This window comes from Vipera ursinii (genome assembly GCF_947247035.1).
Source record: "Vipera ursinii genome assembly, chromosome: 1".
Classification (NCBI taxonomy): Eukaryota; Metazoa; Chordata; class Lepidosauria; order Squamata; family Viperidae; genus Vipera; species Vipera ursinii.
In genome coordinates this window covers 343,704,923-343,731,663 of record NC_139512.1, presented here as the reverse complement: position 1 = coordinate 343,731,663, position 26,741 = coordinate 343,704,923, and the positions used below count along the sequence as shown (strand labels likewise).

At 40.4% G+C, this 26,741-nt stretch overlaps 1 protein-coding gene across 5 annotated transcripts in view; it reads right to left on the bottom strand.

Moving 5' to 3' along the window:
* The window catches only part of CLIP2 (CAP-Gly domain containing linker protein 2), a 99,472-nt gene extending 72,963 nt beyond the window's left edge, over positions 1-26,509 (bottom strand). For 4 of the 5 annotated variants that reach the window (XM_083349391.1, XM_083349390.1, XM_083349388.1 and 1 more), the window contains exon 1: positions 18,835-19,290. The gene's annotated coding sequence lies outside the window, so the exon portion shown is untranslated. Of the gene's footprint in view, positions 1-18,834; positions 19,291-26,461 lie in introns of those variants that run through there. The other variant, XM_083349389.1, reaches the window with a different exon arrangement.
* Positions 26,510-26,741: the final 232 nt, after the last annotated feature.

Here is a 26,741-nt window from a genome sequence, read left to right as displayed (position 1 = left end):
CTTAAGGAAGCAATTAACAAGGAGATATTCCGCCTTCTACAAAATGTATCGCCAGAGATGACTGCCAACAGAAATGTGGGTCTGGCTTGGGAAACAGAGCAAGAGCTATCAAACAGCCCGTTCCCTTTACAAAGTTCTGCTTGCTGTTAAGAAGAAAGCTAAAGAAAGCTTGTATGCTTATTTAATGTGGGAGGCTTAAATGCACTCGGGTGATATTATTCAACATCTCAAGAACCTCAGAAGAAATGTCCTCCAGGCACTTGCTGTTCCCTTTTTCCCCAGACGTCCGTGCTATCCAGCATGCATACGCTACATTGAATCAGTTGCGCTACATGTAGTCAGTTGTGCTACAAGAAATCAGTTGTGGGAATCAACCAACTGCAGATCCATTTGGATGCTTCCAAGAACAATGGAAATTTTTTTGGGCGCTCTCCTTTTATAAACAGGAAATGGGGATGCAAAAGAAAAAAGCGATGTCAGAGTAACAGCAATAGGACTATGGGAACTTAACTTTTGCACAGACATGTCAAGGGACAAATTCTAGTTTTTCTTTCCCAACATTTAAAAAAAAAGAATGTTTTAAGCCAGAACAACAAATGCCCTGTAAGAAAGAAAGAGAGTGCTGACAATTTGAAAAATAGGTTATGTACTGTTACAGATTGCTCAGAACAAATTCAACATCTGCCTCTTTAATAGTGACTTCTAGATATTTTCTTTTAAACATGAAAGAGAGCTCCTCCTTTGCCAATGACTCAAGTGCTAAATTCGGCAGGTCTAGACAGGCTGAAATCTTTCTAAAAAGATGTTGAGTTTTCTGTTGTTTTCTTTTGTAAATCTTGTGGAATCTACTTTTTTTTAAAAAAAGAACTAGATGGAAGAACAAAATTAATTCACAATTTTAAAGCCACTATCACTTGTTATAAAATAACCTCCCCAAACTCCCTTTATAAATTGCTTTTCTCTAGTCCTTTTGTAGGAAGCAAATAAAACAAACAAGATTTTTTTAAAAAAAATTACACGCCCAGCATAATTAAGATTTTGGGAAGAGGGTCAGGGACTCATTTAAAATGAACAGAAAGTTTTCTAAATAACAGAAATAGCATTTACTATATTTTAAATCGGGAACATCCTCCAACATAGGCTACTTACTCAGAATTTTACATGATTTAACTGCATCACCAGAGTTAAATTTTACTTCAGAACCGCCAATAAAACTTTCTCATCCGCAAGATTAAAAGCAGACTTCCATAAATCAGTCTCCTAAATGTTTAAGATGAATCAGAAGAGCAAATTCTCTTGACTTAACCATCATAAGAGTCACTGACTGCTACTTGTTGTTTCTATTTCTTCCACTACTTTTCTTTAGCATAAAAAGAATGTGTAAGAAAAAAATAGCTTTGGTGGAAGTCAGCTCCCCAGAGAAGGAAATATTAAAAAAAGGCAGAAAAATATATTTCCTAGAAAGATTTTGGAAAAACCAGGAAAGCATGCCCAGTTTTCTTAATAGCCCAGGTCTCCTCCCCCCAAGCAGAAAACCAGTTCGATAGACATGCAAATGTAAACCATCAGGAAGGTTGGAGCTAGAACATTAAGAAGATAAAGACCTGAAATCTACATACCCCACCCAAAGTCTAAGACAGGACACAATAGGATTAACTCATCAGAATACCAGAAAGGCAGACTCAGGTCAAAAGTTCATGACACAGGAAATAGCCTCAAACAGGAACAGGAAGCAACTCCAAACAAAAGGATCCAGAGGGTATAAAAACCCACTCCCTACATGTGGTCAGCCCTTCTTTTCTGCCAGCCATCTTCCTGTCTGGTTCTCCTCTTCAATAAACTACAACCTTCTTCCCAAAGCAGTTGCCATGTTTATTACCAGCTTGGATGAACCATAATGAAGACTTTTCTTCCAACAGCTGCACACGCTGCATTTTAATTCATAGTGCAAAGAGCAAATGCAAATGTCCGAAATGGTACAGGGTTTCCTGCCTTAGCAGGGGGTTGGACTAGATGACCTCCAAGGTCCCTTCCAATTTATTATTATTATTATTATTATTATTATTATTATTATTATTATTATTATTTATTAATTATTATTATTATTATTATTATTATTATTATTAGATTGATCAGGACTCCTCCTCCTCCTCCTCCTCCTCCTCCTCTTCTTCTTCTTCTTCTTCTTCTTCTTCTTCTTCTTCTTCTTTGCAAAGTATGGGTTGAAAAGGGGATAATTACTCTTAATTAATAAGTGATGATACCTTAATCCGAAAAGTATATAATATACTAAAAATAACTGAAGGGCAAAATAATTTACTAAAAAGTGAATTATCCTATATAAACAGCAAAATCCGTTGTCTTGGGTTCTAAAAGGTGTTAAATAAGCTTTGTATGATTTAAAAAGATTGGCTAGCTCAGCAAAGGAATGAATAAATACAGGCAGTCCTTGTTTAAACTACCCTAACTGCAATCTGAATGTCTATCACTATCATTAGATAAAACATTATGTGACCTCACTACTTTGTGAGGGCAGTTCCAGGAGTGCCAGGTGTGGTCGTCAGGTAAGGAACTCATGCTTCTCTTCCTCTTCAGCACTCGTCTCAGCTTCAACAGCTGGCAGTATTCTTGGTCACGGCTTCCCGGCTTTTTTCAATAAATATAATTTATCAGAGGTTTCTGCATTTTTTGTGAGATTGACTGTGTGGTTCACTTCTGACAGCAGTACAAAAGTAGGCAGGAGGGTTTGGGCACTTGGGAGAAGACCTTTGATTTTATCGTGTCAGAAGACGTTTTTCAATCACCTTCTGAATCCTCTCTATATAATGGAATAGCCAGTCCCAAAATCAAGAGCAGGAGAAAATCTTCCCTTACTCCTCCTGATCAAGGAAAGACTGCCAAGAGAAGCTGCACTGCGACATCATCAGGAACAACTCACTGCTGGGAAGGCTTCCAGAGGTTACTTAAGAGGGGGGAAAAAGCTGGGAAACTTTTCTTTCAAGAAAACCATTGCAGATTAACAATGTGCAGCTTCTAGTATCCTTCAGAAATTGCTTTTGTTGCAGATACAACTCGGTTCATCCAGAGTGTTGAACCCATCCTACGTTCATTCGATTTAAGGTTCACCGTAGAGTTCTCTTTTCTTAAATTGCTGTTTATGGCTTACTGTTAGCACGTTTAGTCAAGTGTGAATATTTTTTAACAATCCCCTAATGGCAAAAGTGGGGCTTCAACTCATTATGGCTCTTGATCAATCAATCTTGTTGCCATTTGGAAATTAAGGAAATCAAGGATCAAGAGTGGATGGGAAACCACCAGAAAATTTCAGGTTGTGGGCTACCCACTGCAGTAGATAATGGAAAACCACTTCTGTTTCATCGCTAGGAAAACTGCATGATATATTCCAGAAGGGAAGTTTGACTGAAGAGTTTAGCCATCGACTTGGAAATGAGCCTGATGAAAAACCTAACTTCAACTTCTTGAAACAAGATTCTGAATAAGAGATAACAGTTTGCTTAAGGACTACAATAAACTATATGGAAAATTTGAACCATATCCTTATGTTTGTACATTTACTCATCAGAGATACACTTACTTAGTACAAGGAAATTCCAGTTCTAATCATCACAACTAAGATGATAAGAATATTGCTAGATCACAATGCAGTTTCATCTGGCTCACAATTTTAACTCCCACAGAGAGTAATCAGCTGATTCTGCCATCCTACAAGTTTTCTTCTTAGAATTTGCCAAAAATGAACAATTTCCTACACAGATTCCATGCCTTCAAAGAAATTCCATGAACCCTCAGAATAAACTCATCTGTTTTATTATGAGTTTGCACAACATCCCTACCTGTCACTGAATAAATTAGTCACCTAGGTTCATATAATAAATGGATTATAAACATGGAATCAATTGAACCAGACCCCACAAAATTAAATCAAGCTTAAAACTAGCCAAACCTAGAATGTTGTGCAAAGGCATCTACTAGATTTTTAACTGATCTAGTTAGGCATTTTGTATGAACAAGTCATTTGTATATGTACTTTGGGGGTTCAGTGGAAAATCTATAGTAGCATACCTAAGAACTCAGAAAGAAATATTGTGCCCTTTCTTATGGGTCAATTTCACTAATATCATATTACTATTTTCAATTGCATAGTCAATTCATGCCATGTCTGCATAGTGCCTGATTAATTAATGACAATAACCCTGCACACATGGAGAAAATAATAATTTCCCCTCACCCTATCAATTGAATATGTACTAATTTTTTTAAAAAAATCTGAAGACAACTATCTAGGACTATTCCAAACCTTCATTTCTCACAAATAGCATATTCAAAGCAGCTAATAAACAACAAATTAGTAATTCACAATCATTTATAGTATTTCAAGTGTAAAAGTCATAGGGATTTGTCTAATCCAGGGGCAGGCAACCTTGGCTCTTTTATGACTCGTGGACTTCAACTCCAAGAATTCCTGAGCCAGCCATAAAAGATCCAAGGTTGCCTATCTCTGGTCTAATCTGATACCTCATATTGTCACTTATAATTTGGGTCCTGAAATCACCATTTCTATTGCTCTTTGTTCCATCCTTTTGTCCATGCTTTGTTCCATCCTGAAATATATCAGACTCAAAGAGGACCCTGAATGCTCCCTCAGAAGGAATTTATATATAGGGGGGGGGGAATGTACCATTAGACAAATTGTAGGCAAGTTTAACTGCAGCAAGAAATATTACAGCTTGCTGATAGCTGCCTACTTCTACAATACTTTAGCCGGGTGACTGCTAAGGAATTCTAGGAGTTGGAAGTCCACACGTATTAAAGTGGCCAAGGTGGAGAGAGATTCCTGCAGAGCACTCCCTTGTGCCATTAGGTAAAGTGATTTTCCTTGTTGAAGGGGGGGGTCCCTTTTGAAAAGAGAAGCATAAGTATTTAATTGTCAAAGCTTTATTTACACAATGCCTTGACAGTTTTCAAGTGTTCATGTTTCACTTTCTAATTCTGTATGAATTTTATATTGATGAATTTTATTTTGACTGAAGTTAAATTACCATCAGGAGCACATTTATTATTGGAGAAAAACCAGATCGAAAATGACAATTCAAGAAGGGACAAACACCAATTAAACATTGTAAATCTACTGCAAATCACATTCTGCTTGGTTGTCTACTCTTCCTGTAGAGACTAAAATACCTCACATTACAACTACTGCTATTTCCCTAATGCAAATTAATTTCCCAGCAGAGAGGGGGCAATTTCTCAATAATTAAAGGATGCAGTGGTATACCCCTCCTTTAAGAAGTCATCCCTGAGCCCAAGAGTATTGATTAATCTGTTTCTGTCCAGTCTCCAACCTGACCTTCTGGAGAAGATGAGAGACAGATCCTTCAGTCACCATTCAAACCTGAAGCCCTCTCTAAGACCTTTGATGTTTGGAAGAAGAAAGAGATGGACTGTGGCATGTTTCAATACAATAAAAAGGTAGGTGGGTATTTATTATTCAAATTGTTGGACTGCCAACTCCATATAGACTCATGGAGAATTGGTCTATTTCTGTTTTGGTGACATCAAGTTGGCCTTAACATTTGGTGACTGCATGGACAAATCCATGATATTTTCTTTGCAACATTTGTCACAAGCTGGCAAAGGGTTCCTCTCTGCCTACCCATCAAGCAGTAGCCATGAATCCAGGACAGGGATAGGCAATCTCGGCTCTTTTATGACTCATGGACTTCAACTCCCAAAATTCCTGAGTCAGCTATGAAGTCCATGAGTCATAAAAGAGCCGAGGTTGCCTACCCCTGATCCAGGAGGATACCTTAGTCAACGGACCTTTTACTGCTTCCGCATCAAGAGACAACATTGTAGTGGGCCAAAAGTTTATTAAAGGTAAGAATGAGGAAAGTTTCTAATCTCTATAGATAGAACCATCTGGGAGAAATGCCAGCCTGCGGGCATAGCTAATGCTTGAAACAAGACAAGTAGAAAACTAAATCATTGTCCCAGGTATTTCAAGACTTCCTCTCCCTAAAGGCATCATTGGCCTGCCTAGACGAGTGACCCATTTTTTAAAAAATCACTTTTATACATGGGCATTCTTGCAAATCTTAGTGAAGTGAGCACAAAAAGACAAAATCAAGTCACCACACTATAGATTTATAAATTTCTTTACCTAGCTGGAGTCAAGACTACTAACTTATCTTCTACTATTCGGTTTTCTCAAACTGGTGCACTGAATAGAAAAGAGTGTCAGCAGATACGGTAATATGGTTTCAGCAATTCACAGGTATATTTTTTTTTCATAAAGTCTCACTTCCATTTTACCATAGTAGTGGAAGATCATTAGACCTAAGATCCAAATTAAGAATCTCCAGTGTGGACTCCCAACCCATTCAAGCATCTATCTCAGACTATGCTGGCAAACTGTTTAATGATAGTAGCACGATTTTCCAAGCTTTGTAGTGAAAAGAAAGAGTGTATTAAACATTCAACAGGCTCAATATACTGTATCAATTTTTGTTTTAAAGAGAACTGGAAATTTTACTCCCACTCATTCTAATGATGCTATGATATTGCCAACTTGCTTCCTGAAGTTTTCAGATTTGGGGTGGTGGTGGGGAAAATCAATCCTTTCACTGCAAAAAAATAAATAAATTCTGATCCAAAAGCCTCTGATCTAAAGTTTTGCCAAGATGCCTGGTCTTGAACACTGTATTCCTTTAGGGCAGGGGTCGGCAACCTCGGCTCTTTTATGACTCGTGGACTTCAACTCCCAGAATTCCTGAGCCAGCATAGCTGGCTCAGGAATTCTGGGAGTTGAAGTCCACGAGTCATAAAAGAGCCGAGGTTGCCGACCCCTGCTTTAGGGAAATGACATAATAAAAGGGCTAGATGAGGGGTCCCCAACCCCCAGGGCCGCAGCCCTCCACTGAGCTATGGCCTATTCAGAACCGGGCCACGCGAGAGGTGGGCCAGTGAACATGCATAGATCCACTTGTGCAAGCGGCACTTCTGTTCTCTCTTGTGTGAGTGGAGCTGTGCGCATGCCAATCCACCACTCAAATGGCCCAGTTCCCCTCTTCCCCCACTCCACCAGCCAGGCCACCCAGCTGCAAAGGTTGGGGACTGCTGGGCTGGATTACAGGTGATGAGTAAATCCATTTCTCTGACTGAGATCTTGGAAAAACTCTGCCAGCGAAAAGAAATATTACCAGAGTTGTTGAACCAGTGGCCTTGCTAAATATACCATGCCTACGAACTGGGTCAAGAATTTCATAATGGCAAGAAGCAGAATGGAATAGAAGACTTCCTTTGCTTTATAATTTTAACAGTGTCTAATCATCCCCGCCTCTTCCTAATTTTTTTTAACTTTTGAACCCAGATTTTATATTTTAATATTTTATTGTATGCTGTCCAGAGTCCCTCTCTAAGGCAGATGGGCAGTTCAAAAACGGAAAAATAAAATAAATGAAATCTTGTACATAGCATCCAACTTACTGCTATAAATAAAACAAATTATCCAGTAAACATGGACAGATGATGAGTACGTCCAGACTGTTATTACATACAATGTTATTATCATACTTTATTCAATATTTATTCATAATTAACCAAAACATTTAGCTCTCATTAACTTTAGCTTTTGGCCATAAAAGGATTTCAGAAACTGGAAGAGACATCTTAACATCAATGTGTCAGAACTGCCCCAGTTAGGTCCCTAGGAAAGAAAGACCCTCAACTCCATTTGGTTGGAATGATAGGCTCTTTTACTAAGGATTAGTGGTTGCAGCAAAAACAAGGCTAGGTCTGAGTATTCCTGCACAACATTCCCCTGTTCGTGGCCCTCCCCACTGACCGGACTGTCAGTGTCCAATAGCATCCCAGTTTGATGTTTTGAGAACCACTTTGATTGTCTGGAACAGGTTTCACAAACTTTCCCAGGCCAGGAGTCCTTGAGGTGGCTGAATCTGGCCATTTACCATCTCTGGTTCCTATCAGTGTTTTCTCTCTTATTTTTTTTTATTTTATTTTATCTTCCCCTTTATTTATTTATTTTATTTTATCTTCCTCTTACATCCTTCTTCTCCCCACCTGCACAGCTTCCCCAATTTCTTTTACCCCGCTCCGTTTTATGGCACATGCCAGCAAGCTTAGTGAAGCGTTGTGAAGATGGTAGAGCTGCCACAATATAAAATATAACGGTCAATATAAAAATAGTTGCAAAAATGGCAGCAGCTAACAAAATGTGCTTTTTTGTGCAGAGTTTGCCTTTTTCTACTAGGAAGCTAAAATTTGGGGAAATGTGAGCAACAGGTTCATCTTACAAATTAATTTATTATGTCATTACGTAGCTCAACCCTGACAAGACTGAGTGGCTGTGCATACCGGCATCTCGGGAAATTCAGATTATTCCACCTCTTACTATGTGGGGTGAGTTATTACCCCCCGTAGATAGGGCTCGCAACTTGGGTGTCCTCCTAGATTCACAGCTCTCCTTAGAAGATCATATAGGAGCTGTGACTAGGGGGGCCTTCGCCCAGGTTCTCCTAGTGCGCTAGTTGCGGCCCTATCTGGACCGGGATGCCTTGCGTACAGTCACTCATGCGCTCATGACCTCTCGTTTAGACTACTGCAATGCTCTCTACATGGGGCTGCCCTTGAGGACCACTCGGAGGCTTCAGCTGGTGCAGAATGCGGCCGCGCAAGTTGTGTTGGGGGTCTCCTGATACTCCCATGTTACACCTCTGCTCCGTGAGCTGCATTGGCTTCCAGTTGCTCTCCGGGTGATATTCAAGGTGCTGGTGATGACCTATAAAGCCCTACACGGCATGGGTCCGGATTACCTACGGCAGCGCCTGCTGCCAGCGTCAACTTCCCTTCATCCAGTGCGCTCCCACAGAGAGGGGCTCCTCAGGGTGCCACCGGTCAGAGAATGTCGACTGGTGACCCCCAGGGGGAGGGCGTTCTCTGTGGGCGCGCCAGACCTTTGGAACCGCTTACCAGTTGAGCTCCGGATGGCTCCCGACCTTCGCTCCTTCCGACGTGATCTAAAAACTTAATTATTTGAACAAGCTGGCCTGGTCTGATGGGTTTGGGGTTTTAACATTGATTTTAACTAATGTACTGCATCGGGCACAATTATTTAATGTTTTTTAACTTTTGTATCTTGTATTTTTGATATTTATTGCCCTGTACACCGCCCTGAGTCCTTCGGGAGAAGGGCAGTATAAAAATCAAATAAATCAAAAATCAAATCAAATCAAATCAAATTGCTCTTCATAACTCTAGGATAGAATTACTGCAACCTAATTCCTACTACAGTTTCATTTACATTTTAAATCTCGCTTAAAACATAACCTATATTTAACATAAAGCATGTCAAAATTCCTGAGAATCACAATGTCCTTAAATTTGGAAGCCATCTTCCTTATCTTTAAATATTTGGGTACTGGGTTCTATTCCCTCAATGGGAGGAAGGAGATGGGTGGTTAGGAAATACAAAATATAAATAAATAAAATAAATGTTCGGTACTGTAGGCTAGCAATAGCCGTCGCCAGGATCAGGCAGCTGCAAGTTTAGAAACAAATATAAACTGCTCCGTTTTGTCTGGAATAATGCCACCACGGCCAACTAAATCTGCCAATTAACCACTGACCTCCAATAAAAAACAGTATTTTGCCCAGAAGGCACTTTTCCAAAAGCTTGGTGAAATCTGAAGTCAAATATGCTGCAGATGGAAAATATAAGCACCCAGCCTGCCCGCAGGCAGACTGATAGTCACCTAAGCAGGAGATTCTTTTTTCCAATGGTTAATTGCTTATTGCAGTGTTTGTCAACCTCTGCCGCTTTAAGATATATGGACTTTAACTCCCAGAATTCCCCAGCCAACCATGAAATTCCATTCTTCACTTGAAGGATGTAAGAAAAACATTTTGTTCAGTATCTTCCTTCTTCACAGTGATCCCAGCAGAAGGCTTACAAGCAAAGCATGAAAAAAATAAATAACATCCATGATAATTCTGTTGCATCTGTAGAGTATCACTTACATACAGTACAGCGTCAATCCCTCTGCTCCCAAATTACAAGCAAACCTTTGAGTAACCAAAACAATGCTTTTCACAGTCACCAAAACAATGCTTTTCACAGTCAGCAAACTTGGAGGAACTCTAAAATTAGTAGAAAGTGATTAGAAGCCACAATGGGAGACTAGCACTTTTCACTTGAGGTAATCTGATCCCAATAAGGATTTTGAAGCAACTTAAAAACTAAGGAATACTTATGGTTGAGATACAGCTAGAAACAGGATGGAGTGGGAGGAAGAATTGAAAAATTATGTAGCTAGAATTCTGCATAGCAACACTTTGCTGTGCATGCCAATGGTTTCATTTGTTTATATTTACTGTATAGCAACTAAATCTTCTAAAACTTAATCCTTAAATGATCAGGATAGCACTGCCCTAATAGAAAGATGAGGATTCAGTAGGCTTACAAGAATCCTAAAGTTTGCAAAAGTACAAAAAGGAAATTAGCAGTTCTGAGTAGTAGGGAGAAGACACGGTAATCGAGTAATACCCCTTTATAATGCCTTGGTAAGTTAAAATAAGGTAAAGGTTCCCCCGCACATGCGTGCTAGTCGTTTCCGACTCTAGGGGCGGGTGCTCATCTCCGTTTCAAAGCTGAAGAGCCAGCGCTTGTCCGAGGACGTCTCCGTGGTCATGTGGCCGGCATGACTAGACGCCAAAGGCGCACAGAACACTGTTACCTTCCCACCGTAGTGGTCCCTATTTTTCTACTTGCATTTTTTTTACGTGCTTTCGAACTGCTAGGTTGGCAGAAGTTGGGACGAGTAAAGGCACTCACTCTGTTATGCGGCACTTGGGATTCGACCCACCAAACTGCCGACCTTCTGATCGCAAGCTCAGGTATTTTAACTTACCTGGAATGTTGCATCCCGTTTTGGTTACCATGATATAAAAATGATGTTGAGACTCTAGAAAGAGTACAGAGAAAAGCAACAAAGATGCTTAGGGGACTGGAGGCTAAAACATACGAAAAATAGTTGCAGGAACTGGGTATGTCTAGTCTAGTTTAATGAAAAGAAGGACTAGCAATAGCAACAGCGCTTAGACTTAGACTCAGGCTTTACAGCCCTCTCTAAGCAGTTTAAAGAGTCAGCATATGGCCTCCAACAATCTGGGTCCTCAGTTTACCGACCTCAGAAGGATGGAAGGCTGAATCAACCTTGAGCCAGTAAGAATTGAATTGCCAAACTGCTGGCAGCCAGCAGTCAGCAGAAGTAGCCTGAAGTACTGCATTCTAACCACTGTGCCATCACGGCTCATAAGGGGGTGACTAGGGGTGACATGATAGCAGGGCTCCAATATTTGAGGGGCTGCCCAAAAGAAGAGGGGGTCAACCTATTCTCCAAAGCACCTTAAGGCAGGACAAGATGCAATGGATGGAAACTAATCAAGGAGAGAAGCAACCTAGAACTAAGGAGAAAATTCCTGACAATCAGAACAATTAATCAGAGGAACGACTTGCCTCCAGAAGTTGGAGGTTTTTAAAAAGACATTGGTCTATTATTTGTCTGAATGGTATAAGGTTTCCTGCTTGAGCAGGGGATTGGACTAGAAGACCTCCAAGGTCCCCTCAAACTCTGTTACTATATTCTGTTATTTTGAGTAACCTGGAAAGGGCTTGCTGGCTGCTCTAATAACAATTTCATTGTCCAATTCACAAAACACACTAAGCCATAAAATGGTGGGTTTATTTTGCGCTTAGCGTGTAGTGCAAATAGTGCTGAAGCCCATGCTTTAAGTTTCAGATTTCAGCTCAAAATTTATTTAAGTTTTTATAAAAATTCTGGGCTTTTAAATAAGTTGTAGTTACAGTTCATTAATCACACTAGTAATAAAAACTTTCCGTCATGAATACCCAGCTACTATATGGAAAGAGAATCTGCTACTAGCATATTTGTTCAACATCTGGAGAAGCTATAACTATGACAGGCAAAATGGTTTATCTGTAATGCCTTGTATTTTTATGATAATTTTTTCTAGGTCTTCTTCTTCTTCTTCTATGAACTTCTGAGCCAAGACTCAAGGATCATGATGGGATTTTAGCTAGAGTTTAATACAATAACATTGAGAAGTACCACTATGCTAGAACAGTAGATTTAAACTGGGTTATTTAAAAATCTTCACTCAACAATGAAAAGCCAGGACCAGTAATTGTAAACAATTATGTTCTAAATACACAAAAAACAGCTCTGAAAATCATGATTTTGGGATAGTTTAAAGATGCAAGAGAAGGAAATATTTACTTTTTACAAAATTCTTCATAATTAGCTGCGGTATGTATAAATGTATGTAATGCAATAAGAGTCAAATTGGTACGGTGTTTAATGCATCAAGTTTAAGGCGGGACTAGGAGTTTTAGTCCCGCCTTACACATGAAGCCAACTGAGTGACCTTGGGCCAGTCATTCTCTCACAGCCCTAGATAAAAGACAATGGCAAGCTACTTCTGAAAAACCTTGCCAAGAAAACTGCAGAGACCTGTCCAAGCAGTCACCAGGATTCAATATAATATAGATTCTACAGTGTTTTGGAATCTTTTTTTTTAATTGTAAACCATTTTGGAAGTTATTTAGTGAAAGTGAAAAATGGTATATAACCCTCCCTATTTTTAGAAATACTTTCAAATTAAATAATAGATTGCAATTATTATCCCATGCACTCTCATGTTCTGGATCAGTGATTTTATTTATATCCTGTTTTTATTTTTATATATTTATATTTTTAAGGAAGTAAACATACACGTACACAATACTCCAGAGGCCTAGTGTGCCATGAAAAATAGCATGGCATGTCACTTGATTTCTTCATCATTAGCATTCTAGGTATATGCAACCTCTGAAAGAATGAGCAAGGTTGGATCTGGTCCGTCTGTGGACAGCACACATCTCAGAGGAACCCAAAATAATCCCCAATCCAATATCTTGTTTTAAAAAAAGGGAAATCAAATTTAAACATAAATGGAAATATTCTCATTTACTATAACTCTTGCTGATCAAAGGGTAGGTACGCCTTTACATAAAGCCTGCCAGACTTCATGATTACAGATTAAATCCTGTAGTAGCAGAAAATCCTTTCTTAGCATAATGTGTCATCTCTAATATTCTTCCTATGATCCTTAGTGATTGCCACAGACTCATACAGTACATCACAATGTAGAAAGAGATCTTGGAGACAATTAGTGCAGGTTCGCATCCCACCAGGCTCAAGGTTGACTCAGCCTTCCATCCTTCCGAGGTAGGTAAAATGAAGACCCAGATTGTTCGGGGCAATAAGCTGACTTTGTAATAATGCCGCTTGGGGGGGCCCAAAAGCCCTAATAAGCAGGCATATACATAGAATGAAGGCTATTGCTAAGCACATTGGTTTGTGCTTAAATTGTAAGCCGCCCTGAGTCTTCGGAGAAGGGTGGGATATAAATGGGATTAAAATAAAAATAAAATAAATACACTTCAGGAATACTAAATAGCACAATGCTAATTGCATCTGCTCAGAAGTATGTTGCATGAACTTTAAAGTGACTTAGTTCCACCACCCCCCAAAAAAGATATTCTATAAGATTTTATAAGCAAGTATAATGAGCAAGGTTTTACACCTGGGCACAAAAACCCAAAGATATAAGTACATATTAGGCAAAACCTAGCTCAAAAACAGTTAACTGTGAGAGGGACCTTAGATTCCTACTGGTAGTGGACGATCACTTAAGCAGGAGACAGCAGTTTGCAGCAGCAATCAAAAAAGCTAATGCAATCCTTAGTTGTATAAACAGAGGCACAGAATCAAAATCACATGACATATTAGTATCGCTTCATAAAGTCTTAGCAAGGCCACACCTGGTCTACTGCATCCAGTTTTAGTCCCCACATTACAAAAAAGATGTTGAAACTTTGGAAAAAGTGCAAAGAAACGCCTGAAGACTAAAAAACACATGAAAAATGGTTGCAGGATTTGGGTTTGGCTTGTCTAGAGAAAAGAACAGGGGTCTTCAATCTCGGCCCTTTTATGATTCATGGACTTCAACTCCCAGAATTCCTCAGCTAGCATGCCTGGCTGAGGAATTCTGGGAGTTGAAGTCCACAAGTCATAAAAGGGCCAAGTTTGAAGACCCCTGGAAAAGAAGGACTAGCGGGGACATGATAGCAGTATTCCAGTATTAGAGAGACTGCCACAAAGAGGATGGGATCAGTTTATTTTCCAAAGCATCAGAGGACAGGACAACAAACAATAGATGGAAACTAATCAAAGAGAGAAGCAACCTGGAATTAAGGAGGAACTTCCTGACAGTGAAGACAATTAAGCAGTGGAACAGCTTAACTTCAGAAGTTGTGGGTGGTTATCACTGGGGGGGGGGGTTAAGAAGAGACTGGGCAGTGGTATAGGTTCTCCTGCTTGAGCAGGGGCTGGACTAGAACAGAAGTTCTAGTTCTAAAACATATTTATTATTTATTATTATTATTTTATTTATTAAATTTTTATACCGCCCTTCTCCCAAAGGACTCAGGGCGGTGTACAGGGCAATAAATATCAAAAAGAGTTAAAAAGAATTAAATAATTATTCCCAATATGATACAATATAGGGACTGGTTGCTGGAATTGGGTATGTGTAGTTTAACGAAGAGAAGAGTGAGGGGTGACATGATAGCAGTGTTCCAATATCTCAGGGGCTGCCACAAAGAAGAGGGAGTCAAGCTATTCTCCAAAATGCCCAAAGGCAGGACAAGAAGCAACGGATGGAAACTAGTCAAGGAGAGAAGCAACCTAGAACTAAGGAGAAACTTCCTGACAGTTAGAACAATTAACCAGTGGAACAACCTGCCTCCAGAAGTGGTGAATGCTCCAACACTGGAGGTTTTTAAGAAGAGACTGGACAGCCATTTGTCTGAAATGGTATAGGGTTTCCTGCCTGAGCAGGGGGTTGGACTAGATGACCTCCAAGGTCCCTTCCAACTTCTTCTTCATTATTATTATTATTATTATTATTATTATTATTATTATTATTATTATTATTATTGTACATTATTATTATTGTACATTATTATTATTGTACATTATTATTATTGTACATTATTATTATTGTACATTATTATTATTATTATTATTATTATAGTACCCAACCTTTTGGGCCCCGGGGACCGGTTCCGTGGAGAGAGGTTTTTCCATGGACTGGAGGGGATGTGGTTTCATGTACTGCCTGCATCCCGCAAATGGGGTTTGCTTGTTTGTGCAGCCCAGTTGCTAGCATGCTGCGGCCTGGTGCCAGTCCATGGACGGGAGTTGAGGACCCCTAGACTAGAAGATCTCTAAGGTCCCTTCCAACTCTGTTACTCGGTTCTGTTAAATCAGGCTATAAATGCTTTATAATGCAACCCAAATATCTGACGTAAGTCAAAACAGGCTGTACTTAATTTGTTCCCTTCATCTTGCCTAACCAGGCTTCTATGGGTCTGTGGAACAAAGAAAAACAGTGAGTAAATTGAGTATGGGGTTTTGATTGTGATTTTTAAAAACTGTCAGCATATGTTCCTATCATTTTGAGGCTAAAGCAAACAAAGAGTTTTTTAAATAAACTCCAAAATAGGTTAACTTTAAAAAGGTAGAAAAACATTTCAAATTCTTCAAAGTGTGTCACTCACAGATCAGGGTTTGCAATAAGGGCCTTCACAGCAAGCTGCCACAGTCCTGATGCCTTTATTATTTTATTTTTAACTTAAAAGGAAAGCATATGGTCCCTCATTAAAAAAGGCAAAGAGGTTTTCTTGCAATAACAAGATGAATAATTAAACCCACCGACACACCAAGCTCACATTTTAAAAGTGATCAAGGGGCCATGCTAGGAAATCCATAAAGGGAAACAACCATAACATGGTAATTCAAAATATGGCCTTCTTAGAGCCATGGCCAGGGGAAATGAGGTTAGCTCTCAAGTTGTGCACTTTTAGAGAATAAATAAAAAAACAGCCTTGTTCACCCCAACTTTCAGGACGACATTGGCCCATGGGGTTTAATATCTGTTGGTATATCCTTGACTTACAACCATAACTGAGCCCAAAATTTCTGTTCTTAAGTTAGACATTTGTTAAGTGAGTTTTGCCCCATTTTACGACATTTCTTGCCACAGTTGTTAAGTGAATCACAGCAGTTGAAAAGTTAGCAACATGGTGGTTAAATGAATTTGGCTTCCCCGATTGACTTTGCTTGTCAAAAGGTTGGGAAAGGTGATCACATGACCTTGGGACACAGCAACGGTCATAAGTATGAGTGCAGTGCCAAGCATCTGAATTTTGATCACGTAATCATGGGGCTGCTATAAAGGTTGTGTGAAAAATGGTCATGTCCCTTTTTTCAGTACCGTTGTAACTTTGAACGGTCACTAAATGAACTGTTGTAAGTTCAAGAACTACCTGTACTCTGCAGGTCCTTTTTACAATAGAGGCCAGAACAAAAATATACCCATGCTGTATTTTGCGTGAGCTTTGCAACACCCGGGGCAAAAAGTATGTCCAACACAGCCCCACTTTTATTGAAGCAAAAGTTCAAGGGCAACTCAGCCTTGTTCAAGTGACTGCACTGTAATTGTCCAGGTATAGGTATTCCTCGACTTAATTGGAAGCAGAATTCCCATTAAGCAAGGTGGTTGTTAAGCGGGTTGTGCCCAATTTTATTATGTTTTGTGCCACGGTTGTTGAGCCAATCACTGCAGTTGTTACATGATTCATGCAGTCATTTAAGTGAATCTGGCCTCGCCAATTGACATTGCTTATCAGAAATCAGCTAGGAAGGTTGCAAATGGCAATCATGTGACTCTGGGGTGCTGCAACCTGGGACACTGGTCGCCAAGCACTCAAATTTTGATCACAGACTTTGGGGATGCTATAACACAGGGGCCTTCAAACTTGGCCCTTTTATGACTGGCTGAGGAATTCTGGGAGTTGAAGTCCACAAGTCATAAAAGGGCCAAGTTTCTCGCTGCTTGAGAATCATGTATGCCCAATATTGGAAAATGAAAAGTTACCAACTGAAGAAGTATTAAGAAAACATTGGATTGTGCAGAAATGGATAGAGTAACTTTAGATTAAAGAGAAAGAATATTCAGTTTACTATAGAACTTGGAATAAATTTTATCAATGGCTAGATAAGCGAGTTAGAGAGAAAGGAATGTGATATGCAATTTTGAATTTATTTGAGTAAGAAAAATATTATACATTGAAAACTTAGTATTGTTTATGATAATCTATTATACCTATCATCATTATCAATTATTAGCTTTATTACTTTTATTTATATATATTTACCCAGACAATATGCTGTTTGCCAAATATCGAATGTTATTGGGGGGAAACCCAACCCTCACCCCCAACCTTTCCTGTACCCTAACCCTAATTCCCATCCCCTTATCCCCCTCCTTAACCCTATAAAAACTAATAATTTTTTTTCAAAAAATAAAATAAAAGGGCCAAGTTTGAAGAATCCTGCTATAATAGTTCAAGTGCAAGGACTGGTTGTACGTCACTTTTTCAGTGCCATTGCTAAACTAATGGTTGTAACTTGAGAACTACCTGTATGAGGTGCTTTCCAGGTTCCAAGCAATAGCAAGAAAGCATTCTGCCTATGCTCAGAGGGTTGTCATATCTTCTACTTGTGGCTTAAAACCAGCTAGGAAAGTTCAGTCCCATCCCAAATATGACTGAACTATGACTAAATGTCACCCCTCAGCTCTCCCATCCCTCTGTTACTGCAAATATTTATCTACAAGCATCCTTAACCAATCTGTCATCTTACAAACACAAAGTACCACTCAGTACCTGTGAGTAAGGTACTCACAAGCAAGATGGGGAAGAGGTCCCACTATTGTTTATTTTCATTCCTTTTAAAAAAATACATTCCTGCATTCTTACCCTTCTCCTCTCAGAAGAAATTTAACTATTAAATCTCCCACTTCAAAGCTTTTATATCAGAGTGCATTTGCGGAAGAATGCTAAAGCCATCGTTCCCTGCTCCACTCCCATTTACACAAACATACCCCATCACAAGTATGTCAGATAACACACCAAGCACAACGCCAGCTGGTGGTTAAAGGAGGTGTGTGCTCACTCTCGGCAAAAGGTTGTGCACAGAATCCTCCCCCCTCCACCTCAAATCTTTCTGACTCAAAACCTGGCCTTGGCCCCACAGAAATTGCAGCCAGCTGCTGACCACATGATATCCTCTTCCTCACCCCATGCTCAGAAGTGGGCTGGGTTGCTGGCTGACTCTTAATTTAATCATGGCCAAGTGTCATCTCCACCACCACCACCACACCTCAGACACAAGGATGCACACAATTGGGGGGGAGAGGGGAGGACAGCCACTAAACTCTCTAGTGGGGGCACCACCAGTCCCACCCATCCCCTTCTTTCCCCAGAAAGCCGGTGACTCTTCCCCCCCCCACCCCCAACATGCAGCCCATCCATGACATTTGCTGAAAGGGGAAGGGGCGGAGGCCCACCCAAACTGTGAACCCCAGAACCCAATAATCATCCTTTCCCTCCCCCTCATTTTGAGACTCCTCTTAGCAATTCTTGCACCTTTCCATGCCCCCCTCATCCGCCCCCTCCTTTGTTGCTGGATGCCTCCCCCCTCCGCCATCCCCTCCCTACCCCGTAGCTTTGCAACACACACACACACACACACACACACAGAGAGAGAGAGAGAGAGAGAGAGAGAGAGAGAGAGAGAGAGAGAGAGATGCCTCCTGCTCTTGGCTTACCTCCTTCCTTTCACCCGGCCAGTCTGGGAGGGGAAACGGTTCGAAGCTGGTCTCTCTCTCTCTCTCTGTTCTGTTCTGTTCCCGGCCTGACTTTAGGCCATGACCCGAAGCGCCCGGCTCTCTTAACAGAACGGAGGCCGGCAGCAGCGTTGATCCGTGGAAGGCGCGCCGGCGCCTGCCACTCCCTTCGGATGCAAAAGGAGCGGCATTCGCCAAGGCAGTGGGAGCAGCGGGCAGGGAAGAAGATGCAGGGATGCCGCGAACGAGGATGCTTGTGGCTGCCAAGAGCGGCGCCGCGCCGTCCGTCCGTCCGTCAGGGCGAGCTTGGCTTGGCGACGAGGTTCCACCGGGAAAGAGAAAGAGGGGAGATCCGGCAGGCGCTCGCCGGTCCCGCCGCCGCTGCTGCTGCTGCTGCTTGCAAAGAGCAGCGCCTTCGCCGCCCCGGCCTCCCCGGCGCTTTCTGCTACAGCCTTTGCCCGGAACAAAAGGGGAAGGAGCCGCGCGGGCCCGTGGAGAGGAGAGGGGAGGGGAGGGGCATTCCAGCTGTTTGCATTGAGGCTCGTTCTCCCAACGTTGTCAGCTTTGTCTCTTGGGTTCTCAGGCCCCGGCGCTGCAGCGGAAATTAGGCGGGAGGGCGGGAATCCTTCCTACCTTCCTTCCTCCATTCATTCATTCATGCATGCATGCATGCAAGGGAGGGTGTGTTCCCACAACGGATTGAACTCGGGTAGATAAAGAGCCGTCAAGGGAAAGGCAAATTGCGCTCTTCGCCCCCCCAACCCCTTTCAACGGCTTTTAGAATCCCTTTAAACTGCTGGTGGTTTCTGAAGGTCGCCGATGCGGTTTCTTGCTCTTTAGAACGGTGGGACGTATGAAAAGTGTAAAATGCTATCACGAATTAACAAAACAAAGCGACAAATCGTGTGGCAGAGTCATTCACAGAACGCATTTATCTTGATTAGTCTTTTCCGGGCTTTACCGTAGGGTGCTGTGCAAACCCATTTTCTTGATGTACAGTGTTGATCGGGATATGTGTCGATTCAGAAAGCAGCTTAAGTGTGAATCGGGCGTAGCGTGTGTCCCTTAACAAGTTTTTATTTATTTTTATTTTATTTATTTATTTTAATCCCATTTATATCCCGCCCTTCTCCGAAGACTCAGGGCGGCTTGGCTTACAATTTAAGCACAAACCAATGTGCTTAGCAATAGCCTTCATTCTATGTATATGCCTGCTTATTAGGGGTTAAGTTGGCCGTTGTTTGAGTCGGCAGGTGCAGCCATGTTACTAGCTTACAGTGCGCTGCTTGTCTTCCAAGATGTTTTTCAACTTCGGAGGCTTACTAGCAACCTGCTTGTCTTTTGATGCCTCCCATCCAAGTACTAACCAGACCTGACCCTGCTTAGCTTATGCACACAGAGAAAGTCAGCCAGGTGCGTTTACCTTCTGAGACAAAAGGAAGGTTATAAGAAGAAAAATGATGCACAGCGGCAAAAATGCAGTGGAAGAAAAAAGAATATGAAAATAAATAAAAATGAGAGCAAGAACACACATGCTCTGAGTAAGAACAAATATATAATACACAAACTGGTGTATTTCAATTATAATAGAAAAATATAACATAGTAAAAATATTTACCATATTATTGGACGCTCTTCTGATTGACCATGTTTTGTGGAATCACATTTAAATGCATTATTTTCTTGTATCTCAACTACACATCATGAGAAAGGCAGGGCTAGATGAATCAAAAGTTGGAATTAAGATTGCCAGGAGAAATATCACCAACCTAAGATATGCAGATGATACCACTCTAATGGCAAAAAGTGAAGAAGAACTAAAGAGCCTCTTGTTGCAGGTGAAGAAGGAGAGTGCAAAAGTTGGGTTGAAACTTAACATTAAGAAAACCAAGATCATAGCATCCGGCCCTCTCAATTCTTGGCAAATAGATGGGGAAGAAATGGAGGTAGTGACAGATTTTATTTTCCTGGGCTCCAAGATCACTGCAGATGGGGACTGTAGCCAAGAAATTAAAAGATGCTTGCTCCTGGGGAGGAAAGCCATGGCAAATCTAGACAGCACAGTAAAAAGCAGAGACATCACCCTGTCAACAAAAGTGCGTATAGTCAAGGCTATGGTCTTCCCAGTTGCAATGTATGGCAGTGAAAGTTGGACCATAAGAAAGGCTGAGCGCCAAAGAATTGAGGCCTTTGAACTATGGTGTTGGAGAAGACTCCTACGAATCCCTTGGACTGCAAGGCGATCAAACCGGTCAGTCCTAGAGGAGATCAACCCTGACTGCTCTTTAGAAGGCCAGCTACCTTGGCCAAATTACGATGTGATATCTGACAATTTAGGAACCACTGGCTTTCTAGTGTGTTTGCAGAGGGAAAATCGAAACAGACACACCATTTCTTTTGTCTATATTTTTTTCAACACATTGTCGAAATCACCCCAAAGATTTTTTTCAGCATAGTTTTGTCAACAAGAATAAAATACAAACCAAAGAAAAGGAAAATGAACATCCAACACTAGCAGTGAAGAAAAAGAAAAAAGGTGTATACAAAAAATGGGGAAGCAAAAAAATCCAAATGTCAAATATATTTAACACTGAACATAAAGAATCCACCCCAGCTAGATGCTGAAAAATAGGAAAAAATGGTGAGTTCTCCTCCCCTTACATTTATTTTTATTTTTATTTATTTTAATCCCATTTATATCCCACCCTTCTCCAAAGACTCAGGGCGGCTTACAATCTAAAGCACAAATCAATGTGCTTAGCAATAGCCTTCATTCTATGTATATGCCTGCTTATTAGGGCTTTCCCCCCCCAAGCGGCATTATTACAAAGTCAGCTTATTGCCCCCAACAATCTGGGTCCTCATTTTACCTACCTGGGAAGGATGGAAGGCTGAGTCAACCTTGAGCCTGGTGGGATGCGAACCTGCACTAATTACAGGCAGCTGGTGTTACTTAAGGAGGCATTAGCCCACTGCTCCACCAAGACATTACAGGTCTACAAACAGTTATAAACTTTCCAATCCTTATTTGACAAAATACTATATTAAATAAACAAATATTCCAGATGAGAAAATGTATCTATCTAGTAATCACATCAACCCACCATCTAATCATAATATATACAGAAAAAAAACACTCAAAAGGTTAACCCAGAGGTCTTCAAACTTGGCCCTTTTATGACTTGTGGACTTCAACTCCCAGAATTCCTCAGCCAGGCATGCCTGGCTGAGGAATTCTGGGAGTTGAAGTCCACAAGTCATAAAAGGGCCAAGTTTGAAGACCCCTGGGTTAACCCAAACATTACACTAATCTTCAAATTCCTGTCAACCCTCTGTTATTGTATTTAACACGTAGAAAGTCCACAAATGGTTTCCAGTCTCTAATAAAGGTATCTAGTCCATTGTCTCTAATCAAAGCAGTTACTTTTGCCATTTTTGCTAATTACCCCAAAGAAAAAATATAAGGCTGAACCGCATCCTGAATAAAAACTGATATGAAATTTTTAAAAAATACCATTTGCTATATGTTTACATTTTAAAATGTAAAGGAAATTATTACTTTCCAAAATATCACTGATAAGTTATGAATAATAAGATATGTTACACACATCACAATGGGCTAAGAATCATTATTGAATCTGAGCTAAAAAGATTCACATGATCAATACAATACGAATCATTGAATGGAATTGTTCATTAAAGTTCAGTCCATATTACTAAAAATCAGTTTTAATTTACATATCTCATAATATAGATTTTACACATAGATAAACTCAGATTTTGGACAGGAATCATCATCCTGCTTTTGTTGTTTGTTGAGTTCCCCTATCAAACAAGATATCTTTCTAGATATGTGGTCCAGGCCACCAGAGTGTAATTTGGAAGCATGGGAGTAGTGATCACTATGTTTGTAACTACTGCAAAGAAAATCAGGAACATCTTTAGCTAACTTCTTTTTCTCATGTTATTGTAACAGCATAACAGAATAAAAGAGTTTGCAAGGGACCTTGGAGGGTTTCTAGTTCAACTGCCTGCACAAGCAGTAGACCCTATACCAGGGGTCTTCAAACTTGGCTCTTTTATGACTTGTGGACTTCAATTCCCAGAATTCCTTAGCCAGCCACACTGGCTGAAGAATTCTGGGAGTAGAAGTCCACAAGTCATAAAAGGGCCAAGTTTGAAGACCCCTGCCCTATACCATTTCAGATGAATGGCTGCCCAGTCTCTTCTTAAAAGCCTCCAGTGATGAAGCACCCACAACTTCTGGAGGCAAGCCGTTCCCCTGGTTAATTGTTTTCAATGTTACGAAATTTCTCCTTAGTTCTATGTTGCTTCTCTCCTTGATTAGCTTCCATCCATTGCTTCTTGTCTTGCCTTCTGGTGCTTTGGAGAATAGGTTGACCCTTTTTGTGGCAGCCCCTCAAATATTGGAACACTGCTATCATGTCACTCCTAGTCTTTCTTTTCACTAGACTAGACAAAACATCTCTTCACATATTTTAGAACGGTTGCAGGAATTGGTTTTGCCTAGTCTAGGCTTCTCTTTCTGTTTTATGTTTTCATATTTCTTTTTCCATTTTTCCATTTTTGTTTCTATAGCTTTTAAATCATATTTAAAATTTTCTTTTAATAAAAATTATATATGAATACAAAAAAACCCCAAGATTTGGAAACATGCTTTGGATGACACTAAGTGGACAACTAAGTGGATAACTCAAAATGATATTACAGCACTTAAGCATGTTTAGTCCTTGAAATGACTGGCTCAACACAAATCAGTCTCATAGTTAGAAAAGTATTTAACTTATTTGCCTCAACAACTCAGAACAATATACCCTTTTTGACTGCGAACTGTACTCTGCATAATGGGCTGCTTACTTAGATTCTTTCTTAAAAATTAAAACATACTGGGACACCCATGAGAAACTTTACCATAGAGGTCTGCTCTTTAACATCACTCCACTTGTATAGATTATTTATCATAGAGAACCTCAAAATTATGTTAATATACATAATGAGTTGAAGCCAAAAAAGGCATAGATGGATAAGACCAAATCATATGAGTCAGAGACCCCTCAATTTTATTGCAGTGCAAAACAAATCTTATGACAACATGCAGAACAAAAGAGATTTGGAAAAGGAAAGGAAAACCAGAGAATAGTGGAAACCCTACTTCAACCTACTCCACCCTGGCATCCCAAGATATGTTTGGAATATGGCTCTCAGGTATTCCAGAAACCTTATAATACCTCCTGCATCAAGCAAAATGAAAGGCCGATATTAACTAACTTACAGCCCAGACTTCTTCAAACTGGTGCCCTTCAAATGTCTTTTATTATAATAGCTGAAAATGATGAGACTCATAGTTCATCATGGCCAGAGGAAGCCTGTTTAGTAAAGGCTGGTGCAGGAAAAATCTGCAGTCTTCTCCCTATTAATGAAACCCATATGCTGCCATCTACCTTACAGTTGCTTTATCCATCATTTTTGGGTCAAGGTCATCCCTGAAGCAGACAAAGACAATACAAAAAGAAGCCAGCTCTTACAACTTATTATTTTGACCCAGTGAGGCCGCAAATTAGTGACCCAGTTCCAAACGAATGGTGCACAATTCTTGCAACAACAGCTTGAGTGACACACAAGAAGGACTTTTATTTGCTGGTTATTTGCCAATATATTTGGCATTAATGGTTTGCAATCTCAGCTTCTGAAAAAGAAACTCATTCATCATTTTGAAGTTGTGCTGATAGGAAGGGGGTAAAACTGATTTTCTTTTTGATTGCAAGTACAGAGTAAAAAAAAACGAACAGAATGAACTGAATTCTTTCCAATACAATCCAACAGAATCACACACTGCAAAATGATTCTGGCCTGGTTCACTTATTCTTCTAAGCTATAGTTTGCTTAATTTGGTTCATTAAATAAACCACAATTGGCTGGATTGGTAATAATAAAGTATAAACCAGGTTTTAGAAACCACAATGACTGCTCACTGAATAAACAAAATCAAAGAAAGGCATATGGGTGAAGTGCAGTATGCAAACCCAACCAAAACAGTGTTCAGCAGGCAGCTGTTTGTGATAACCTAATAATTTGAGAACGAGGAGCAGAAATCCACCATTTGGGGCTAATGAATAACCTCCTGGGGTGTAAGAACAGAACAGAGATGAATTCAGGAACATTTTATTGCTCACACAAAATACAAAAGCAACAGAGAGTCATCTTCCTTCTCCTCAACAGAGGATTATCTAGTCAGCATGATGGAACGATTGTAAGTCTGTCATTTATTACAAGGTAGAATGTCAACAGGAAGCTCTCCCTTTCTCCTTCCTGTGGAGGGGGAACGCAATGACCAGACCACGAAACAAATCACTGCAGGGACAGAACCTCCCTTACGGGGAAAAAATGTCAATTGCAGTTTTGCAGTTAATCACATGGGGCTGCTATTCACAAATCTCAACAGTTCCCAAGGAGTAAAATTATAGTCTTCCTAATATTCTAAGTCCTTAATAACCTGTCAAGTTGCTCAGGACCTCAAAATGTTGCAGCAAGTAGCAATAGCCAATCAATCTTGGTTGATTTTGGGGGGGAAAAAACCAAGGAGATCTGGATACGATTAGTGAAGAGACAGGAGATCACCACTAAGAACTGGGGGGGGGGGGAATCCAAGAAAAAGGCTATAACCATAAGCATCTGGAAGAAGTCAGGATAAAATCATACACGTAACAATGTCATTGCATTAATGACACAAATGATGCAATCTGTGTCATTCACAACATGACACAAGTGATATGGAGTAGATAATTTGCATCTTTTGTGCAATGACACTGTGATGCATATGGTGTTACCTATCCCCTCTTCCGTCCCCCTGTGGCTGCACATGGCTGGGACAAACTGCTTCCATACTGTGATCATGAAAACCACATGGATGGTCCACATAATCCCAACAGTGACTACGTTAGTAAAAGGAGTAAAGAAAACTTAACTGATTTCTCTTTTTGAAGTAAGAGGCCTCAACAACCCAAGCAATAGCACATTTTGGGCGATACTACTGGGCAATACTTTCCTTAATTAATGCTCCAGAGCAGCTCCAGAACAGCAGCTCTTATTAAATTTATGAACAGGAAAATAAGAGGCATGTGTGTGCAGTCCTTTTAGAGAAAGAACTTTAGTCCCTTCAAATTCATCAGCTTAATGGCACATTCTCTGTCTCTCTGTGCTTTGCATATGAATCTCCTTAAGTTGATGCTTATGATTTTATGTTCACCACTCTTTGTAAGCAATGAAGTTGCTGCCATGTGTTGCTGCAAATTAAATTATGTATATCTTATTTGTCTTTGCTACTGGGATACCCACAGCCATTGTCACATCTGAATGTCACACAGTAGGGTTTACAGAATAACAGAGTTGGAAGGGACCTTGGAGATCTTCAAACAGGAGACCTTATACCATTCCAGAGAAATGGCTGTCCAATCACTTCTTAATCTTATTTTTTTTCTGCAATGCTAATATGTCATTTTGTCCCATGGGTGACTGGGCACACACGGCCATATGCTACTCCTCCCGATCTCCCACTAAGATGAGATGACAAGAAAAAAAAACCCCTCACCTGCTGGATTTCTGCCTGCCGTGCAGCAAGTGAAAGCTTAGAGACATACAAAATAAGAAACTATTTGCCAGTCATTTGGGGGTTAAATCAGAATCAGATGGGTTCTAGCATAGAGTCACAGCTTCCATGATAAACATCCACATTCTCAACCAAACTCCTCTGATGGGCACCAGAAGACCAGGACGCTCAGCGAAATAAGGACAGAATCCACCCAACTAAGGGCAAAAGAAATGACAGCAAGGATCGTGCGAGCGTCAGTTCTTGAAACCCGCATGACTAG